The sequence below is a fragment of the Pleurodeles waltl genome, chromosome 9 (genome assembly GCF_031143425.1).
Source record: "Pleurodeles waltl isolate 20211129_DDA chromosome 9, aPleWal1.hap1.20221129, whole genome shotgun sequence".
Classification (NCBI taxonomy): Eukaryota; Metazoa; Chordata; class Amphibia; order Caudata; family Salamandridae; genus Pleurodeles; species Pleurodeles waltl.
The window spans coordinates 10650739-10670670 of NC_090448.1; positions in this window are offsets into that span (position 1 = coordinate 10650739).

The window sequence follows — 19932 nt, forward strand, 5'->3', positions numbered from 1 at the left end:
AAGCTCAGCTCTGGCAAGACAGAATTCATAATTTTCGGAAATGACACCACAGCATGGGATGACTCCAGGTGGCCCACATCTCTCAGCACCCCGCCTTCACTGACTGAGCATGCCCGCAAACTAGGCATCGTCCTTGACTCCTCCCTATCTATGACCCGACAGGTAAACTCAATCACCTCCTCCTGCTGGCACACCATCCGCAAACTCTGGAAAATGTTCAAATGGATCCCAGCAGGATGGTCACCCACACCTTAGTCACAAGCAAGCTTGACTACAGCAGCGCTCTCTACGCCAGCACCACGACGAGAAACTTCAAAAAGCTGCAACTCATCCAGAATGCCGCCGCCAGACTTGTCCTTAACCTCCCACGCCAAGAACATATCTCCCAGCACCTGAGGACCCTCCACTGGCTCCCGATAGAAAAACAAATCACCTTCAAGCTACTCACCCACATGAACAAAGCCATACACATCGGACTGGTCTACCTAAACAATTGCTCTCCTTCCGCACCCCCGACAGATCCCTCCGCTCCGCTCAACTGGCCCAGGCCACTGTCCCTCGCATTCGAAAAACCACCACCAGAGGATCATCCTTCACCTACCTTGCAGCAAACAGCTGGAACAACCTGCCCCTACACCTCAGACAAAGCCCATCGCTCACCATCTTCAGGAAGAACCTCAAGACGTGGCTCTTCAGATGAGGCTCCATATTTTCCCATCCGCCTCCCCTCCACCAGTGCCTTGAGACCCTCGTAGGTGAGTAGCCGTGCTTTACAAACTGATTGATTGATAATTTGTAAAACGATAAGTGCCAGGGCCCTTGTCAGGAGGCCACAGCAGCTGGCATCATCCATTGCCATTCCCAGCGCTGCCAATGACAATACCTTCACAACTACTGACCACCACACTCCGACAGGTGTTGCAGTTCAGACTGTTCGAGGCCCCCCAAAGCTACACAAATGACTTGGGCGGCAGGTATTCATTGTTTTTAATGTATTTTGAATGAATAAACAGCTGTTGTTCTGCTCCTCTCTAAATAACACAAACAGCTCCATCATGTGGCAGCTGTCATAGGTGCTGGTGTTGACAATTAAGTGCCGAGCACCAAAAGTCGGCGCCTCAAATTAAGTACTGTTGGTTGGAGGCCCTTGTCACTCTCATTTGCCTGAGTCTTATTTGTGTCGCATCTTCTCAACATCGTGTTTGTCCCTCCCATGGAGCATTGCCTCTTTAACATGTGTGTTGTTTGCCTGGTGTTTGTGAGTCATGTTAGGGAACTACTTCTTTTCTTTTGTGGAAGCACTAACAGAGACTGCATGTGTTTCTCAGCTGTCTTCCTTGTGTACTTCTCTCCCCAAGGTGCTGCTGCCTGTCCCATGTGCTTTTTTCTGCCCTCTTTCCTGTTGCAATCACGTACATGCTCCCAGGGAGTGCCTTGCGGTCCCATTTGATGAAATATTTTCAGAAGTGCTAGAATATTGATCCCATTATAAGATGGGGATGTTCCTACTAGGAGGAGTAGCTTGGGGAACCTTGACCACTTCTCAAAACCTGAAAAAACTATAGGGCATATTTACAAGCTCCGGCTGCGCAGAGTGCAGACCTACATCTACGAGGCCACGCAATGCCACTTTGAGTGGCTTTTTCATGGGCATGTAGATATGGTGTGCATTGCCTTACTCTGCGAAAGGGAGGCGTTGTATGGGCGTCACAGTGGGTTTTCCCATGCAACACCAGTAGATTTTGACGCATTCCCAGATTTATAAGGATCTATGAAGGTGGGAATGTGTCAAAGCTATACGCCTCCCCAAGAGAGGCGTAACGCAGAGATATAAGTTTATTTCTCCTCATTGTTTCCTCTATGTCTGCTGCATTCTGCAGCACAGGCAGAAAGAGGAAAACGCCTCCACGGATTGGTTTTGTGCAGGAAGGTGCCCCTTACTGCACAAACACAATCCTGCTGACATCGTAGACCGCCTTGCACCTTCATGCAAGGGTGCCTGTGTTGGCGCTGGGCAGCAAACTGTGCACCAGCACTGGGGGAAAGAAGAGAAATACAACATATCTTGTAAATACTGTGCAGTTCTGCCCTTTCGAATTGGCGTAGGGCAGCGCAGCAAGAAGTCTTGTGATGCTGCCCTACGCCAATTCATTGTAAATATGCGCCATTATTTTAAGTCTTATAAACTGCACTGCTCTCCCACCCCAACGGCATAGCATCACAAAGCACGAAAACCTTTGTTGAATTATTTTCTGCAAATCAGGGAATGCATCGCCTCAGTTGCTTCAATGCTTGTTGTGCAAGATTTAGAGAGTAGAGCGCTGAAGGCATCTAGTACTTGTCCATAGTCCTAGGCCATGTCTTTTGGGGCGTCTCGTGGTCGTTCCCTTGGGCCCTGTGACTACGGCTCCTGAGGAGAGGGCCCCTGTGGGCTGGGTGGGCTGGATGCCTTGGGCCCTGTGACTACGGCTCCTGAGGAGAGGGCCCCTGTGGGCTGGACTGCGGCTCCTGAGGAGAGGGCCCCTGTGGGCTGGGTGCCTTGGGCCCTGTGCCTACGGCTCCTGAGGAGAGGGCCCCTGTGGGCGGGGTCCCTTGGGCCCTGTGACTATGGCTCCTGAGGAGAGGGCCCCTGTGGGCTGGGTGCCCTGGGCCCTGTGACTACGGCTCCTGAGGAGAGGGCCCCTGTGGGCTGGGTGCCTTGGGCCCTGTGCCTACGGCTCCTGAGGAGAGGGCCCCTGTGGGCTGGGTGGGCTGGATGCCTTGGGCCCTGTGACTACGGCTCCTGAGGAGAGGGCCCCTGTGGGCTGGACTGCGGCTCCTGAGGAGAGGGCCCCTGTGGGCTGGGTGCCTTGGGCCCTGTGCCTACGGCTCCTGAGGAGAGGGCCCCTGTGGGCGGGGTCCCTTGGGCCCTGTGACTATGGCTCCTGAGGAGAGGGCCCCTGTGGGCTGGGTGCCCTGGGCCCTGTGACTAAGGCTCCTGAGGAGAGGGCCCCTGTGGACTAGGTTCCTTGGGCCCTGTGACTACGGCCCCTGAGGAGAGGGCCCCTGTGGGCTGGGTGCCCTGGGCCCTGTGACTGCGGCTCCTGAGGAGAGGGCCCCTGTGGGCTGGACTGCGGCTCCTGGGGAGAGGGCCCCTCTGGACTGGATGCCTTGGGCCCTGTGACTACGGCTCCCGAGGAGAGGGCCCCTGTGGGCTGGATGCCTTGAGCCCTCTGACTACGGCTCCTGAGGAGAGGGCCCCTGTGGCTGGATGTTTTGGGCCCTGTGACTACGGCTCCCGAGGAGAGGGCCCCAGTGGGCTGGATGCCTTGGGCCCTGTGACTACGGCTCCTGAGGAGAGGGCCCCAGTGGGCTGGATGCCTTGGGCCCTGTGACTACGGCTCCTGAGGAGAGGGCCCCTGTGGGCTGGGTGCCCTGGGCCCTGTGACTACGGTTCCTGAGGAGAGGGCCCCTGTTGGCGGGGTCCCTTGGGCCCTGTGACTACGGCTCCTGGGGAGAGGGCCCCTGTGGGCTGGGTGCCCTGGGCCCTGTGACTACGGCTCCCGAGGAGAGGGCCCCTGTGGGCTGGGTGCCCTGGGCCCTGTGACTGCGGCTCCTGAGGAGAGGGCCCCTCTGGGCTGGGTGCCTTGGGCCCTGTGACTGCGGCTCCTGAGGAGAGGGCCCCTCTGGGCTGGGTGCCTTGGGCCCTGTGACTGCGGCTCCTGAGGAGAGGGCCCCTGTGGGCTGGGTGCCCTGGGCCCTGTGACTGCGGCTCCTGAGGAGAGGGCCCCTCTGGGCTGGATGCCCTGGGCCCTGTGACTGCGGCTCCCGAGGAGAGGGCCCCTGTGGGCTGGGTGCCCTGGGCCCTGTGACTACGGCTCCCGAGGAGAGGGCCCCTGTGGGCTGGGTGCCTTGGGCCCTGTGACTGCGGCTCCTGAGGAGAGGGCCCCTGTGGGCTGGGTGCCCTGGGCCCTGTGACTGCGGCTCCTGAGGAGAGGGCCCCTCTGGGCTGGGTGCCTTGGGCCCTGTGACTGCGGCTCCTGAGGAGAGGGCCCCTCTGGGCTGGGTGCCTTGGGCCCTGTGACTGCGGCTCCTGAGGAGAGGGCCCCTGTGGGCTGGGTGCCCTGGGCCCTGTGACTGCGGCTCCTGAGGAGAGGGCCCCTCTGGGCTGGGTGCCTTGGGCCCTGTGACTGCGGCTCCTGAGGAGAGGGCCCCTCTGGGCTGGGTGCCTTGGGCCCTGTGACTGCGGCTCCTGAGGAGAGGGCCCCTGTGGGCTGGATGCCCTGGGCCCTGTGACTGCGGCTCCCGAGGAGAGGGCCCCTGTGGGCTGGGTGCCCTGGGCCCTGTGACTACGGTTCCTGAGGAGAGGGCCCCTGTGGGCTGGACTGCGGCTCCTGAGGAGAGGGCCCCTGTGACTACGGCTCCTGAGGAGAGGCCCCTGTGGGCTGGTTGCCTTGGGCCCTATGATGACGGCTCCTGAGGACAGGGCCCCTGAGGGTTAGATGCCTTGGGTCCTGTGACTGCGGCTCCTGAGGAGAGGGCCCCTCTGGGCGGGGTCCCTTGGGCCCTGTGACTACGGCTCCTGAGGAGAGGGCCCCAGTGGGCCGGATGCCTTGGGCCTCCTGACTACGGCTCCTGAGGAGAGGGCCCCTGTGGGTTGGATGCCCTGGGCCCTGTGACTACTGCTCCTGAGGAGAGGCCCCTGTGGGCTGGGTGCCTTGGGCCCTGTGACTGCGGCTCCTGAGGAGAGGGCCCCTGTGGGCTGGGTGCCTTGGGCCCTGTGACTGCGGCTCCCGAGGAGAGGGCCCCTGTGGGCTGGGTGCCCTGGGCCCTGTGACTACGGTTCCTGAGGAGAGGGCCCCTGTGGGCTGGACTGCGGCTCCTGAGGAGAGGGCCCCTGTGACTACGGCTCCTGAGGAGAGGCCCCTGTGGGCTGGTTGCCTTGGGCCCTATGATGACGGCTCCTGAGGACAGGGCCCCTGAGGGTTAGATGCCTTGGGTCCTGTGACTACGGCTCCTGAGGAGAGGGCCCCTGTGGGTTGGATGCCCTGGGCCCTGTGACTACTGCTCCTGAGGAGAGGCCCCTGTGGGCTGGGTGCCTTGGGCCCTGTGACTGCGGCTCCTGAGGAGAGGGCCCCTGTGGGCTGGGTGCCTTGGGCCCTGTGACTGCGGCTCCTGAGGAGAGGGCCCCTGTGGGCTGGGTGCCTTGGGCCCTGTGACTACGGCTCCTGAGGAGAGGCCCCTGTGGGCTGGGTGCCTTGGGCCCTGTGACTGCGGCTCCTGAGGAGAGGGCCCCTGTGGGCTGGGTGCCTTGGGCCCTGTGACTACGGCTCCTGAGGAGAGGCCCCTGTGGGCTGGGTGCCTTGGGCCCTGTGACTACGGCTCCTGAGGAGAGGGCCCCTGTGGGCTGGGTGCCTTGGGCCCTGTGACTGCGGCTCCTGAGGAGAGGGCCCCTGTGGGCTGGGTGCCTTGGGCCCTGTGACTGCGGCTCCTGAGGAGAGGGCCCCTGTGGGCTGGGTGCCTTGGGCCCTGTGACTACGGCTCCTGGGGAGAGGGCCCCTGTGGGCTGGGTGCCCTGGGCCCTGTGCCTACGGCTCCTAAGGAGAGGGCCCCTGTGGGCTGGATGTTTTGGGCCCTGTGCCTACGGCTCCCGAGGAGAGGGCCCCTGTGGCTGGATGTTTTGGGCCCTGTGCCTACGGCTCCCGAGGAGAGGGCCCCTGTGGGCTGGGTGCCCTGGGCCCTGTGCCTACGGCTCCTAAGGAGAGGGCCCCTGTGGGTTGGATGCCTTGGGCCCTGTGACTGCGGCTCCCGAGGAGCGGGCCTCTAAGCGCTGTAAGTGATAAGCTGTAAGTGTTGTAAGGCTGCTGACCCTACTAGGGACACCCTGCCGTGGGCTGTGCCAGGCAGCTCTGGACGCACCACAGCAGGGCCACAGCAGCAGCTGCTGGGCCTTCTCATTCCAAGCGCACACGCCGGGGACGCGCTCCTGAGACTTGTTAGTTATGCAGCGAGTGCCTTGGCGGGATCATCTGCTCAGGCGCTAGGACATGACACGGCTAATAGAGCGTGTTATGGAGCAGCCGGGGCTCTTTGCATTAAATAGCATTACCTGCAGAGAGCCTGTCCGTGGAGAGCTCTGCGGCCCATCCGTGCCCAGGAGCCGAGCCCCGGCACGGAGGCAGCCTGTCGGCTCCTTCTGCACGGGCCGTTGTTCTCATGCGTGGGGCCTGAACCCCAACTGACCTGTGGAGGGGCCCTGGTCCCCAGAGGCAAATATCTGCCACGCAGAAGGAGATGGGCTTAAAGAATCGAGTGGGGCCAGAGAGTGATCATCTGTCCAGGGCATTTTTTCAGGTTTGTAAATGCCTTTTTACGTCCTGATGACTGAAAGTGATAGAACTATTGGAAATGTGGAGTGAATAAGGTGGAGTGATGTGCTGATGGATGTCAGACTGATGGTAGGTCCCTGACAAGTGCTCCCTGCGGGATGCAGGCTCGGAAGGAGGCATCATTCATGACAACTCAGTTGTCTCTTGACATTCCCTCCAGGCATGAGGTAGGACCAGAGGCATCATTCCTGGCAACTCAGTTGTCTCTTGACATTCCCTCCAGGCATGAGGTAGTAGTGTGTCTCTTATGGGGCTAAACTTCTCATGTATCCCCCGTCCCCTCCCCCTTTTGTCCCCCTTTCCCCAAGAACACTCTTCTCTTCTCGCACTGCCTCGCTTGCCTTTACGGGGGTAACCCCCTGCCCCCCTTCCGCCGTCACTCCTGCCTCCAGCTCATTAGCACGGGTTCAAACCCCGCCCCCCGCACACATTGCATCTACTGCGCGCTGCTCCTGCCCACCCCACACGAGACCCTAAGGGGTGCATTCGTCAGGCTGTTGTGCGTCACTGTGTTACTTTTTGTGGCGCAACAGTTACACAAAACACTAAGGTATTGAGGAGGCCACGCAGAGTTGCTTTGTGTGGTTTGTGTGGTTTGCACAGCCTCATAAATATGGAGTAAGAGAAAGCAGCGTGATCACTGTGTTGGCTTACCCTGCGCCAGTGAGCGTGCCATGGGCGCTGCAGTGGGCGTTCCCGAGGCCCTCATTACGGCATTGGCAGCAAATGCCGCCTACAGCCACGGCGACGGTTGCCAACATACCGTTGCTGTGGCTACCGACCGTCCATGCCATTATGACCGTGGCTGGCGGAATTCCGTCGTCGGTCATGGCGGCAGACGGCGGTAAGGTGGCGCTTCTGCCAGCAGCAGCACCACGCCAGCAAAACACCGCCTACTGTATCATGTTCAATGATACGGCCTGGCGGTGTTCTGCCGGCGGACTCTATTGCTGGCAGCAGCACCAAGTCCCCTCTCCTGCCGGAGGACCCCCTGCGAGCAGGTAAGTCGGGTTCTCTCAAACGAGAGGGGGGTTGGGAGGTGTTGTGTGCGTGTGTGGGGGTGTGTGTGAATGCGTGCATGAGTGTGTAATGCATGTGTGCATGAATGGGTGTGAGTGTACGTGCATGTTGTGTCATGTGATTGCGTGTGTACCTGGATGTATGTTAGTGAGTGTTGTGAGTGTGTATGAATGTATGCATGCGTGGGTGAATGTGTGTATGTATGTGCGTGTATTTGTGTAAATGTGCAGGGGGTCAGGAGAGGGAGGGGGATGGTAGGGGAGGACTCTGGGGAGGGGGAGGGAGGGCAGGGTGACCTCTATCAGTGCTGGGGAGGAATTCCCTGGCACTGATAGTGCCTACCGCCATGGTTTCAGTGGCGGTACAGAAACCACTGAAACAATGGCGGTGGGCGGGGTCATAATGGGTGGCCTAGCGACAGCCGCCGGGCTGGAGACTGGAGTCTCCAGCCCGGGGGTCATTACCGCCATGGCAGTCGGTGTGGTACATTGGCTGTTTGGCTTTGGGCAAACCGCCAATGTCATAATAGTAGAGGTAGGTACCGCCGCCTGTTGGCGGTAATACCTCCTCTATTCCACCAACCACCAGGGTTGTAATGAGGGCCTCAGTCTCTGGAAGATTGTTGAGGACTCTGAGGCCGCACAGCAATCAATCAATCAATCATGAATTTGTAAAGCGCACTACTCACCCGTGAGGGTCTCAAGGCACTGCCGTCCTGGCTGCAACGTAATGGGGTGGCGAGAGTGCATCTGCCCCGGCCCTTTCCGGGATACAGTGAGTACAGAGCACAGAACTTTACCTAACTGTGCATTGCATTAGAGTAAACTACTCATGGAACAGCAGCGCGCAGGGACTAAGGGGGGACTACAAGAGCCTGGTCCCGACGGGCCCGGTGCTCCTGAACCTGCTCCTCCGAGTGAGGGTGGGCTACACCCCACCCAGTCTCAGCAGCCAGAGTTCATGCTGCTGAAACCGCAATGGTTTTCCCTGCAGCGGCGGCCAAGCCTCCTCCCGATCACTCACACACATTTTCTTTGGCAAGGGGGGAGCTTAGAGTGCTTGTCGCTGACAAAATAGTTTTTCTGATCCCTTCCTACCCCTCACAGCCCCCAACCCCCTCCTCACCCGCCCAGTAGGGAAAGCACTGCTCCCATTTACCATCTGATCCGAGCACACATGTTAAACCGCTCAGAATAGGGAATAACCTGGAATTCTGCAAGAGTTTTGCATATCCACAGGTTATTCCTCATTCCATAGAGTGAAATCAAATAGGAAGAATTCCACGGCGGTAACAACAAGCACCGCAGCGGTAACCGCCAACTGCCAGGCAGAAGACAATGCACAACTCACTGTATTACAACAGGCCTATACCACCTTTTCCGGGGCGGTACCAACGACATCAAAAGCACAGTGGAAACAGAACACAGAAGTCAAAGGACTCACCTCTGGAGACTCAAGGAAGAACCACTACGCCATGGAGCCCGAGTTGCACATTTTCCCCATGATTGTATACCTTCCCATTCACTACGAACAGCAACGCCGGCGAAGACGACCACGGTGAATACTGCCGCCTAGCACACAAGGGAGGAGGGAGGAAAAAGAAAGTGACAAACACAAGCAAAACACAACACGCAACATCCCCACCCCCAACACCATACACACAAACAGATGTAGTAACATTACATATACACCCCATACCCCTTAGGAATAATGCAAGGACAAAAGGAATTGATTAAAGTGAGTGTAATAAGAGAAAATACAAGCAAATCATGATTCAAAATCAAAACAGTATATACATATATACAAATGGAGGGACACTGCCCAGTCCTCAATGTCCGTGGGCCACAGGGCCACATCACACAGGCCAAGGCCCCACTTGACTCCTGCAACAACACGGAGAGAACACTGCAGGGGCATCAGGTCAAAAATACACAGGCACCTCAGGGGGACGGGGAACGGGGGGCACCTTAGCCGTAAGATGGTACAACACTACTGGTCCTGGAGGGGGCTATATGCCCTGTGCGATGTCCTGGGGAGTGAAAGGCCACAGTCTCTCAAGTGGGTGGTTTGCCCACTGCTTGGTCCTGGGGAGTGCAAAGCCACGTTCTCTCAAGTGGGTGGTTTGCCCACTGCTTGGTCCTGGGGAGTGGAAAGCCACAGTCTCTCTAGTGGGTGGCTTCTCCATTGGTTCTGGAGGGGGCCTTGTGCCCAGTGTGCTTCATCCTGGCTAGGAGAGGGTGAGTGGGTGGCTTCTTCCACTGGTTCTGGAGGGGGCATAGTGCCCAGTGTGCTTCATCCTGGCAAGGAGGGGGTGAGTGGATGGCTTCTTCCACTGGTTCTGGAGGGGGCATAGTGCCCAGTGTGCTTCATCCTGGCAAGGAGGGGGTGAGTGGATGGCTTCTTCCACTGGTTCTGGAGCAGGCCTTGTGACCAGTGAGCTACATCCTGGGAAGGATTGGGTGAGTGGATGGCTTCTTCCACTGGTTCTGGAGGGGGCATTGTGCCCTGTGATGCAGATCTTGGGGAGTGCAAGGTCACAATCTCTCACCTGGGTGTCACACCTACAGGATTTGCAGGCTCCAGGACGCACAATAGCCCATGGACGCAGGACTACACACTGCCCGCCGGCAGTGATTGCTGCTCAGTGGTGGCAGTGCCGGTGCTGGTGGCGGTGCTGGTGTCAGTGCTGGTGTCGGGGATGCCAGTGGTGGGGGGAGGCTCCAGCCCATCCCCTGCAGCCTCGGACGGCTGAACCGCCATGGTTGGTGGTGGGGGCTCAGAATCAATCCCAGAACCAGGCCTCCTGCCTGCAGGTGCAGGCCCTTTGCCCTTCCCCTTGGCAGCTGGTGGACCTCCTTGCCCTACCCTTGGCAGCTGGTGGACCTCCTTGCCCTATCCTTGGCAGCTGGTGGTGCCTCCTTGCCCTTTCCCTTTATAGCTGGTGGTGCCTGCTTGTCCTTCCCTTTGGCAGCTGGTGCAGCCACACTGTCAGTGGTTATGGCTGGTTCCCTGGATCCTCCCCCACCTGCAGTAGCTGTCGACACTACTGTGGCCGTGAACTGGGTGGCTGAGGTGCTAGCCTGGGTTTTGACCACCCTGGCCTGACGTGAAGGACGGGGGGGAGGGGTAGGGAGGAGGTCAACGGCGGAGGGTAAAAGTTTCTTAGGGACACTGGGGGGAAGAGGGGGAAGGTTTGGGTGTGGAGGAAGAGGGAGTGGTTGTAGGAGGTGTCAGTCTGCTGTGTTTGGGTGCAGGTGCATGGGCTGGATGCTGTTGTGAGCTGGATGGCTGTTGGGTGTCTGAGTGCTTGCGTTTGTGTACTTTGGGAGGAGGGGGGCACAGACACAGTGGGAGAGGACACAGGGGACGTGTGCATGGATGTGGGGGTGGTGACTGCCAGTGAGGGACGTGTAGTGATAGGCGTGATGGAGATGGTGGGAGTGGATGAGGCTGCAGGTGTGAGTGTAGACGCAACTGGGAGGGTGGTGGACGAGGAGGAGGAAGGGGACACAGTGGAGACAGTGGATGTTGTTATGTCAGCATCTGGATGGTGTTTGTGTGAGTGTCTGTGAGATGATGTGTGGTGCTTGTGATTGCCAGAGCCACTCCTGTGTGTTGTCTTGGGTGCATGGTGGTCTGACTGTGTGCTTGGGATAGGTTGGGGTTGAGGGTAATGGGACTGGGTAGAAGAAGTTGGAGGGGGGAGGCTGGAGACAGGGACAATGGCTGCCATCAGGGAGGAGGCCAGAGCCTGGATTGATCTCTGTTGGGCCGCCATGCCAGACTGAATGCCCTCCAGGAATGCATTTGTTTGTTGCAAATGGGCTGCCAGCCCCTGGATGGCATTCACAATGGTTGACTGCCCAACAGAGATGGATTGCAGGAGGTCAATAGCTCCTCACTCAGGGCAGCAGGGCTAACTGGGGCAGGGCCTGAGGTGCCTGGGGCGAAGGAGATGCCACCCTCCTGGGTGAGCGGGCACGATACGGGGGTGGCGGCTGTACCTGTTGTTGGGGTGGGCACAGAGGTGCCCGCCACCACCAGGGAGCTTCCATCGGAGGAGGTATTACTGTCAGAACTGTCCCCTCCAGTCTCCGCCGTGGTGCTCCCCTCGTCCTCCGTCCCACTGGTGCCCTCACCATTGGTGGATTCGGCCTCCAGGCCCATGTGGGATGCAGCTCCCTCCGTCGCCGGTGCCTCTGCTCCTCCACCAGATGATGCTAATGCACACAAGAACAGGGTGACAAAACAAAAAGAGGGGGAAGAGACAGAGGATACACTTGGTCAATGGCAGCAACAACACTACCGTTGGCGTACACAACCCACAGGGAACATTCCTATGCACTAGGCCATGCACTACCAGTTACAATGCTAGTCACCAGTCCATGGATAGGAACACCTAACGCCAGTTGCAGCATACCTGAGACCCACAGAGCCCTACCCAGTAGTGGATGCCTACTAGCTTGTTTGGGGGTGGAGTTCATCAGCCCCTGCCCAACATGGAATCTACCCTGCAATCTTCGTCCTGGCCTAGGGGCACCCACAGGCCCACATCCCCCACCCGGAGACCACCCCACCACGCACAAGTAGTATATTGGGGCACTGTACTCACCCCCTAGTGGCTGCTGTGATGCCTTCAAGCACCCATCTAGCTCCAGATAGGTCACCGCCAGGATGCAGAACATCAGAGGGGTCAGGGTTCGACGGGCACCTCTTCCTCATTGGGAGGCCATCCCCAGCTGGGCCTCCCCCGTCTTCCTTGCCCAGCATCTCAGGTCCTCCCACTGTTTGCGACAGTGGGTGTTACGCCTGCCGTAGACCCCCAGGGTCCACACGTCCTTGGTGATGGCACGCCATATACCCTTTTTCTGATGGGCGCTGACCTGCAGAAAAAGATACATAGAAAAAGGTATTAGTCATGCCGTCCGACCTGTTACACTCATGGCCCACCATAGCCGTCACATCCCTTACACAATGACATTGCCCACCATACATGCAGCACGCTTCCCAGTACCCTTCCACCAACCCCCCTACACGAGGCCCTCACACACAGCACTCCATGCATCCATGCCTCTTGCATCGTGCTCACGGTGTACTCACCTGTTGGTCTGGAGGCCCATACAGCAGTCCGTACTGGGGTAGGACCCCTTCCACCAGTTTCTCCAACTCCTCTGGGGTGAAGGCAGGGGCCCTTTCCCCAGTGACTCGAGCCATGGTCGATTCCAGACACAGGTCACAGCAGCACATGCAGTGTAGGTCCTCTCCTGTTGAAGGTCAGGTAGCAAGTGAGTAAACAGAAAGAAAATGGGGGTCACGTCCGCAGGGGTGCGTACCGTCACCGCCGGCGTACATCACCATTGGCCACTGTACCCCATAGGGGCCAATGATAACCAATGAGGAGTTTCACAGTGGTACTCGACCCCCTCCCGCAACGGCACACAACGTCAGCGGAATTACCTCATTTCCACCTGTCCTTCCAAACAGGACAGGCGGACGCCATTTCAGGGGGGCAGGGCACCTAACTGTGTCACAGTACACATAGGCACCATTTGGGCCTATCCAACAACATACTGTTACTGTCACAAAATCGAATGCAGAGTAGTGTTTGGAAATGTGGAATACTGACCAGCTGCTCACCGTTTTTCCCCCTAGATTACAGCCGCTGTGGATGAATAGGAGATGGAGGCATCCGCCCGTGTACAGACCCCTGGTGGACTTGGCAACAATGGAGGACAGGCACATTATCCTCACCTTTAGACTTGACAGGGCCAGTCACAGAGTTGTGTGCACAACTGGAGCCTGACCTGATATCTGCTATCCGTCATCCAACTGGGATCCCCCCTCTTGTGCAAGTTCTATCAGTGCTCCATTTCTTGGGAAGTGGCTCCTTCCAAGTGACAGTGGGCTTGGCAGCAGGAATGTCACATCCAATGTTCTCAATAGTGCGACCAGAGTGTTGTCTGCCCTGATTAAACACATGCAGCTACATCTTATTCCGCCAGGTGGAGGATTTGGCCACAGTGAAAGCTGACTTCTATGCAATGGTACATATCCCCAACATTATTGGGGCAATTGATGGTACACATATTACATTTGTTCCCCCCGGAGGAATGAACAGGTGTTCAGAAATCGAAAGAACTTTCACTCCATGAATGTGCAGATGGTGTGCCTCGCAGACCAGTACATCTTCCATGTCAATGCAAAGTATCCTGGCTTTGTGTATGATGCCTTTATCCTGAGGAATAGCAGCATTCCAAATGTGATGGTTCAACTCCAGAGGCACTGGGTGTGGCTAATAGGTGAGCCCTGGTTCCCAGCCAGTGGATCTTGGTGTATGGGTATGGTGTAGGCCTTAAGGGTTAGTGTGTGTCTAACAGGTGTCTCTCGATATTTGCAGGTGACTCTGGTTACCCCAACCTCTCATAACTACTGACTCCAGTGAGGAATGTGTAGGAAAGTACCATCTTGCCTGGCATGTTACCCCCATTTTTACTGTATGTATATTTGTTTTTGCCTATGTGTCACTGGGATCCTGCTAGCCAGGACCCCAGTGCTCATAAAGTGTGCTGTGTATGTGTTCCCTGTGTGGTGCCTAACTGTATCACTGATGCTCTGCTAACCAGAACCTCAGTGTTTATGCTCTCTCTGCTTTTAAAATTGTCATTGCAGGCTAGTGACTAATTTTACCAATTCTGATTGGCACACTGGTACACCCATATAATTCCCTAGTATATGGTACCTCGGTACCCAGGGTATTGGGGTTCCAGGAGATCCCTATGGGCTGCAGCATTTCTTTTCCCACCCATAGGGAGCTCAGACAATTCTTACACAGGACTGCCACTGCAGCCTGAGTGAAATAACGTCCACGTTATTTCACAGCCATTTTACACCGCACTTAAGTAACTTATAAGTCACCTATATGTCTAACCTTCACTTAGTGAAGGTTAGGTGCAAAGTTACTTAGTGTGAGGACACCCTGGCACCAGCCAAGGTGCCCCCACATTGTTCAGGGCAATTTCCCCGAACTTTGTGAGTGCGGGGACACCATTACACACGTGCACTTCAAATAGGTCAATACCTATATGTAGCGTCACAATGGTAACTCCGAACATGGCCATGTAACATGTCTAGGATCATGAAATTGTCACCCCAATACCATTCTGGTATTGGGGGGACAATTCCATGCATCCCCGGGCTCCAGCATAGAGCCTGGGTACTGCCAAACTAACTTTCCGGGGTTTTCTCTGCAGCTACCGCTGCTGCCAACCCTCAGACAGGTTTCTGCCCCCCTGGGGTCTGGGCAGCCCAGTCCCAGGAAGGCAGAACAAAGGATTTCCTCTGAGAGAGGGTGTTACACCCTCTCCCTTTGGAAATAGGTGTGAAGGCTGGGGAGGAGTAGCCTCCCCAGCCTCTGGAAATGCTTTGAAGGGCACAGATGGTGCCCTCCTTGCATAAGCCAGTCTACACCGGTTCAGGGATCCCCCCAGCTCTGCTCTGGTGCAAAACTGGACAAAGGAAAGGGGAGTGACCACCCCCCTGACCAGCACCTCCCAAGGGGAGGTGCCCAGAGCTCCTGCAGTGTGTCCCAGACCTCTGCCATCTTGGATGCAGAGGTGTGAGGGCACAATGGACACCTCTGAGCATCCAGTGCCAGCAGGTGACATCAGAGACCCCTCCTGATAGGTGCTTACCTTTCTCTGTAGCCAATCCTCCTCTGAGGGCTATTTAGGGTCTCTCCTGTGGGTATCTCAGCAGATAACGAATGCAAGAGCTCACCAGAGTTCCTCTGCACTTCCCTCTTCAACGTCTGCCAAGGATCGACCCCTGACTGCTCCAGGACGCCAGTGCTTTGCAGTCATTTGTTATCTTTGTAGAATCCCCTATCTCGACTTTATTGTATTTCTGGGGTAGTAGGGTAACTTTACTCCTACTTTTCAGGGTCTTGGTGTGGGGTACCTTGACACCCTCAGTGTTTTCTTACACTCCCAGCGACCCTCTACACACTACACTAGGCCTGGGGTCCATTCGTGGTTCGCTTTCCTCTTTTGGAGTATATGGTTTGTGTTGCCCCTAGGCCTATTGTTTCCTATTGCATTCTATTGTGTTCCACAGTGTTTTCACTACTTTTCTAAGTGTTTACTTACCTGATTTTTGGTTTGTGTGTATATTTTGTGTATATTACTTACCTCCTAAGGGAGTATATCATCTGAGATACTTTTGGCATATTGTCACTAAAATAAAGTACCTTTATTTTTAGTAACTCTGAGTATTGTGTTTTCTTGTGATATAGTGCTAAGTGATATAAGTGGTATAGTAGGAGCTTTGCATGTCTCCTAGTTCAGCCTAAACTGCTCTGCTATAGCTACCTCTATAAACCTAAGCTGCTAGAACACTACTGATCTACTAATAAGGGATAACTGGACCTGGCACAAGGTGTAAGTGCCACAAGGTACCCAGTACAAGCCAGGCCAGCCTCCTACAGAATGCCAGGACAAGGGCAGAGGAATGTTACAATGAGGCACATGGGCGAACAAGGAGAATAGAGAGGACATTCGGCCTCCTGAAGTCCAGGTTCCGGTGCCTCCATCTAGCAGGTGGATCCCTGTGCCACTCCCCCAAGAAGATGAGCCAGGTAATCGTGGCCTGCTGCATGTTGCATAACCTTTCCTTGAGATGCCAGGTGCCTTTTCTGCAGGAGGATGAGGCTGGAGATGGGCGTGTGGCAGCGGTGGAGCCTGTGGATAGTGAAGATGAGGAGGCAGAGGATGAGGACAACAGAACAGCAATAATACGACAGTACTTCCAGTGACACACAGGTAAGACACTGTAACCTCACTTTGCATTGACAGTTTTGTGTTTGACATTGTCACTGGCAGGCAGATTCTCCCAGTTCTATGGCCACTTACTGTACCCTTTGGCATCTCTATTTTCAGATATCTGTGCCCCACTCTCTATTGTACCTGCGTGTGCCATCTTGTGCATGGGTGTGTTTCCCTGTATGGTTGTGATAGCCCTGTCAGCTTTGCCTTGTATGCATGGTGATTTTCTGGGCTAGGTGATTCTCTCTAATGGGCATGCTTTAGTGATGGGTGTCCAGGCAGGTCTGTGATGGGTGTTCATGCATTGGTGTTGCATGCAGGGCTTGGTTTTGGGATGGGTGGGTTGAGATTGTGGGATATATGTGAGTTGGTGGAGTGATGGGAGTGAGGGTGAGGGTGGGAGTATGTGTACGCATGCAGGTAGGGTGGGGGATATAATAGTAAAGACATGACTCACCAGAGTCCAGTCCTTCTCCTACTCCTGCGAGGCCCTCAGGATGCATGATCGCCAAGACTTGCTCCTCCCATGTTGTTAGTTATGGGGGAGGAGATGGGGGTCCACCGCCAGTTCTCTGTACGGCTACCTGGTGTCTTGCAACCACGGAACGCACCTTCCCCCGTAGGTCGTTCTACCTCTTCCTGAGGTCATCCCTTGTTCTTGGATGCTGTCCCACGGCGTTGACCCTGTCCACAACTCTCCGCCATAGCTCCATCTTCCTGGCAATGGATGTCTGCTGCACCTGTGATCCGAATAGCTGTGGCTCTACCCGGATGATTTCCTCCACCATGACCCTCAGCTCCTCCTCTGAGAACCTGGGTTTCTTTGTGGTGCCATGGGTGCAGTGTGTGTGGTGTGTGTGAGGTTGTGTGGGGTGATGGGTTCTGGTGTGTGCTGTGAGGTGCGTGGATGGTGTATGGGTGATGGTGTTCTGTGGCTCAGATTGAGTGGGTGCTCCTGGCTTGTCTTTCTCTCTGTTAGCAATCTTTTTTTTCATTGAAAGGGTTGTGGGTAATGTGGGTGTGTGTTTTATAGTGTTGTGGGTGTGGGGTGTGTATGTGTGTCAGGTGTGTGTAGTTTGAATTGCCCAATGTGGTGTAGTTTTGTAAGTGTGTGCGTATTTTGAGCGCGGCGCTGTGTACCGCCAATGGTTTACCGCGGTTGAAAGACCGCCACGGTGATTCGTGGGTCCTGATACTGTGGGGGTATTTCTGTTGGTGAAACGGTGTGGGTTTTGCTATCGCTAGCTTATCACTGACCTTTGGTGCAGCAGACTTGTGTGGGTGTCTGTATAGTGGCAGATTTCTCTGTGTGGGTCATAATACCCGTAGCGGTATACCTCCGCGGTCACGGTATGTTGGCGGCCATCAGCACAGCAGTAGGGGGCATTTACCGCCAATGTTGTAATGAGGGCCTTAGTGACATTTTTAAAGACAATCCGCCTAAGGAGGGTTTTTGAGGGGATCGAACCGTCAGAGCCTAGAGAAGTTAGCGCACCCGGGTTATCGTTGCCCTCCACTTTCACTCCCTCTTTAGATCAACGAGGGCCTGAGGTTGCTATATTTGAAAACGTTGTAATGAAGAAGTTAAGGGAATGTACTCGATTTGTCCCCAAGCCTGCCCCGAATCTGCAGAGAGATGAACAATAAGCAGTGAAAAGGTTACAAGCTAATCAGGAGATTAAAGTTAAAGGGTCTGATAAAGGAGATAATGGACGCTAAAGAGTACAGGAACAAATGCCAAAGATGCTGATTATAGGGAGCATTATACAAAGGTGCAGATGGACCCCACTAAGAGAGTGTCGAAGCAGACATTGCAAGTGACATCAGTCCTTAACTCGTGTGAAAAACAATTTGACTTCCCTAAGAGCCATACAAACCATTTTGATCCCCCATACAGACCTATAGTTACTACTATAGGATCTGTGACTGAATCCCTTTCTAAATACGTGGATTCTTTTTTTAGACCGATGCAAACTAGTTCCTCATAGTGAGAAAATGGTTAATTATTGAGGCATATATGAGCCCTTCTTAAGTAATAAGCCGAAAATCCTGTCAGGTTCAACACACAAGTTCAATAAATAAACTTGGGCTCAAGCCCTGATCATGATGGCAGAGAGCAAGCAAGCTGAACTTAAGGAAAAGTGTGAAAACAATTTACTGGCACCAAAGCAATCAAAGTCAAAACACACCATTATAAAAGTTACACAAACATTTTCTAAAAATAAGGAAAATTTTAACAAGGCAAATTACACCAAAGCCATTAACAATCAAATCAGAAAAACCGGAAATATGCATTTTTGGTGCAGAAAGCACCAAAAAGAAGAGAAGACCTATCAAGAAGTCACTGTTCATGGTTGACCAAGACCTAGGCAGACTCATAAGCACCTCGTGCGATGGCACCACCACAGCTCCGCAACGCCTGCTGCACCTCATATGTAGCTCCTGAGCTCCCCGGCACCTGCTGAGCCTCTGCAGGCTGTAAACACACTACATATGAACTTCACATGCGCAATGACACATCATCACAGCTCTGCAGTGGGTGCTGAACCTCACATGTACCTCCTGAGCTCCCCACCACCTGCTGTGGCCTCCGCAGGCTGCAAACACCCTCCATATGAACCTCACATGTGCAATGACACATCATCACAGCTCTGCAGCGGGAGCTGAACCTGACATGTACCTCCTGAGCTCCCCGGCACCTGCTGAGGCCTCTGCAGGCTGTAAACACACTACATATGAACTTCACATGTGCAATGACACATCATCACAGGTCCGCAACGCCTGCTGCACCTCAGGTATACCTCCTGAGCTCCCCGGCACCTGCTGAGGTCTCACCAGGCTGTAAACACACTACATATGAACTTCACATGTGCAATGACACATCATCACAGGTCTACAATGCCTACTGCACCTTAGATGTACCTCCTGAGCACCCCAGCACCTGCTGAGGCCTCTGCAGGCTGTAAAAACACTACATATGAACTTCACATGTGCAATGACACATCATCACAGCTCTGCAGCGGGTGCTGAAGCTCACATGTACTTCCTGAGCTCCCTGACACCTATGAGGCCTCTGCAGGCTGTAAAAACACTACATATGAACTTCACATGTGCAATGACACATCATCACAGCTCTGCAGCGGGTGCTGAACCTTGCATGTACCTCCTGAGCTCCCCGGCACCTGCTAAGGCCTCTGCAGGCTCTAAACACACTACAGACGAACTTCACAAATGCAATGACACATTATCACAGGTCTGCAATGCCTGCTACACCTTGCATGTACCTCCTGGGCTCCCCAGCACCTGCTGAGACCTCCGCAGGCTGTAAACGCACTACATATGAACTTCTTATGTGCAGTGACACACCATCACACCTCTGCAGCGGGTGCTGAACCTGACATGTACCCCCTGAGCTCCCCTGCACCTGCTGAGGCCTCTTCAGGCTGTAAACACACTACATATGAACTTCACATGTGCAATGACACATCATCACAGCTCTGCAGTTCATGCTGAACCTCACATGTACCTCCTGAGCTGCCGAGCACCTGCTGAGGCCTTTTCAGGCTGTAAACACACTACATACGAACTTCACATGTGCAGTGACACATCATCACAGCTCTGCAGCAGGTGCTGAAGCTCACATGTACTTCCTGAGTTCCCCGGCACCTATTAGGCCTCTGCAGGCTGTAAACACACTACATATGAACTTCACATGCGCAATGACA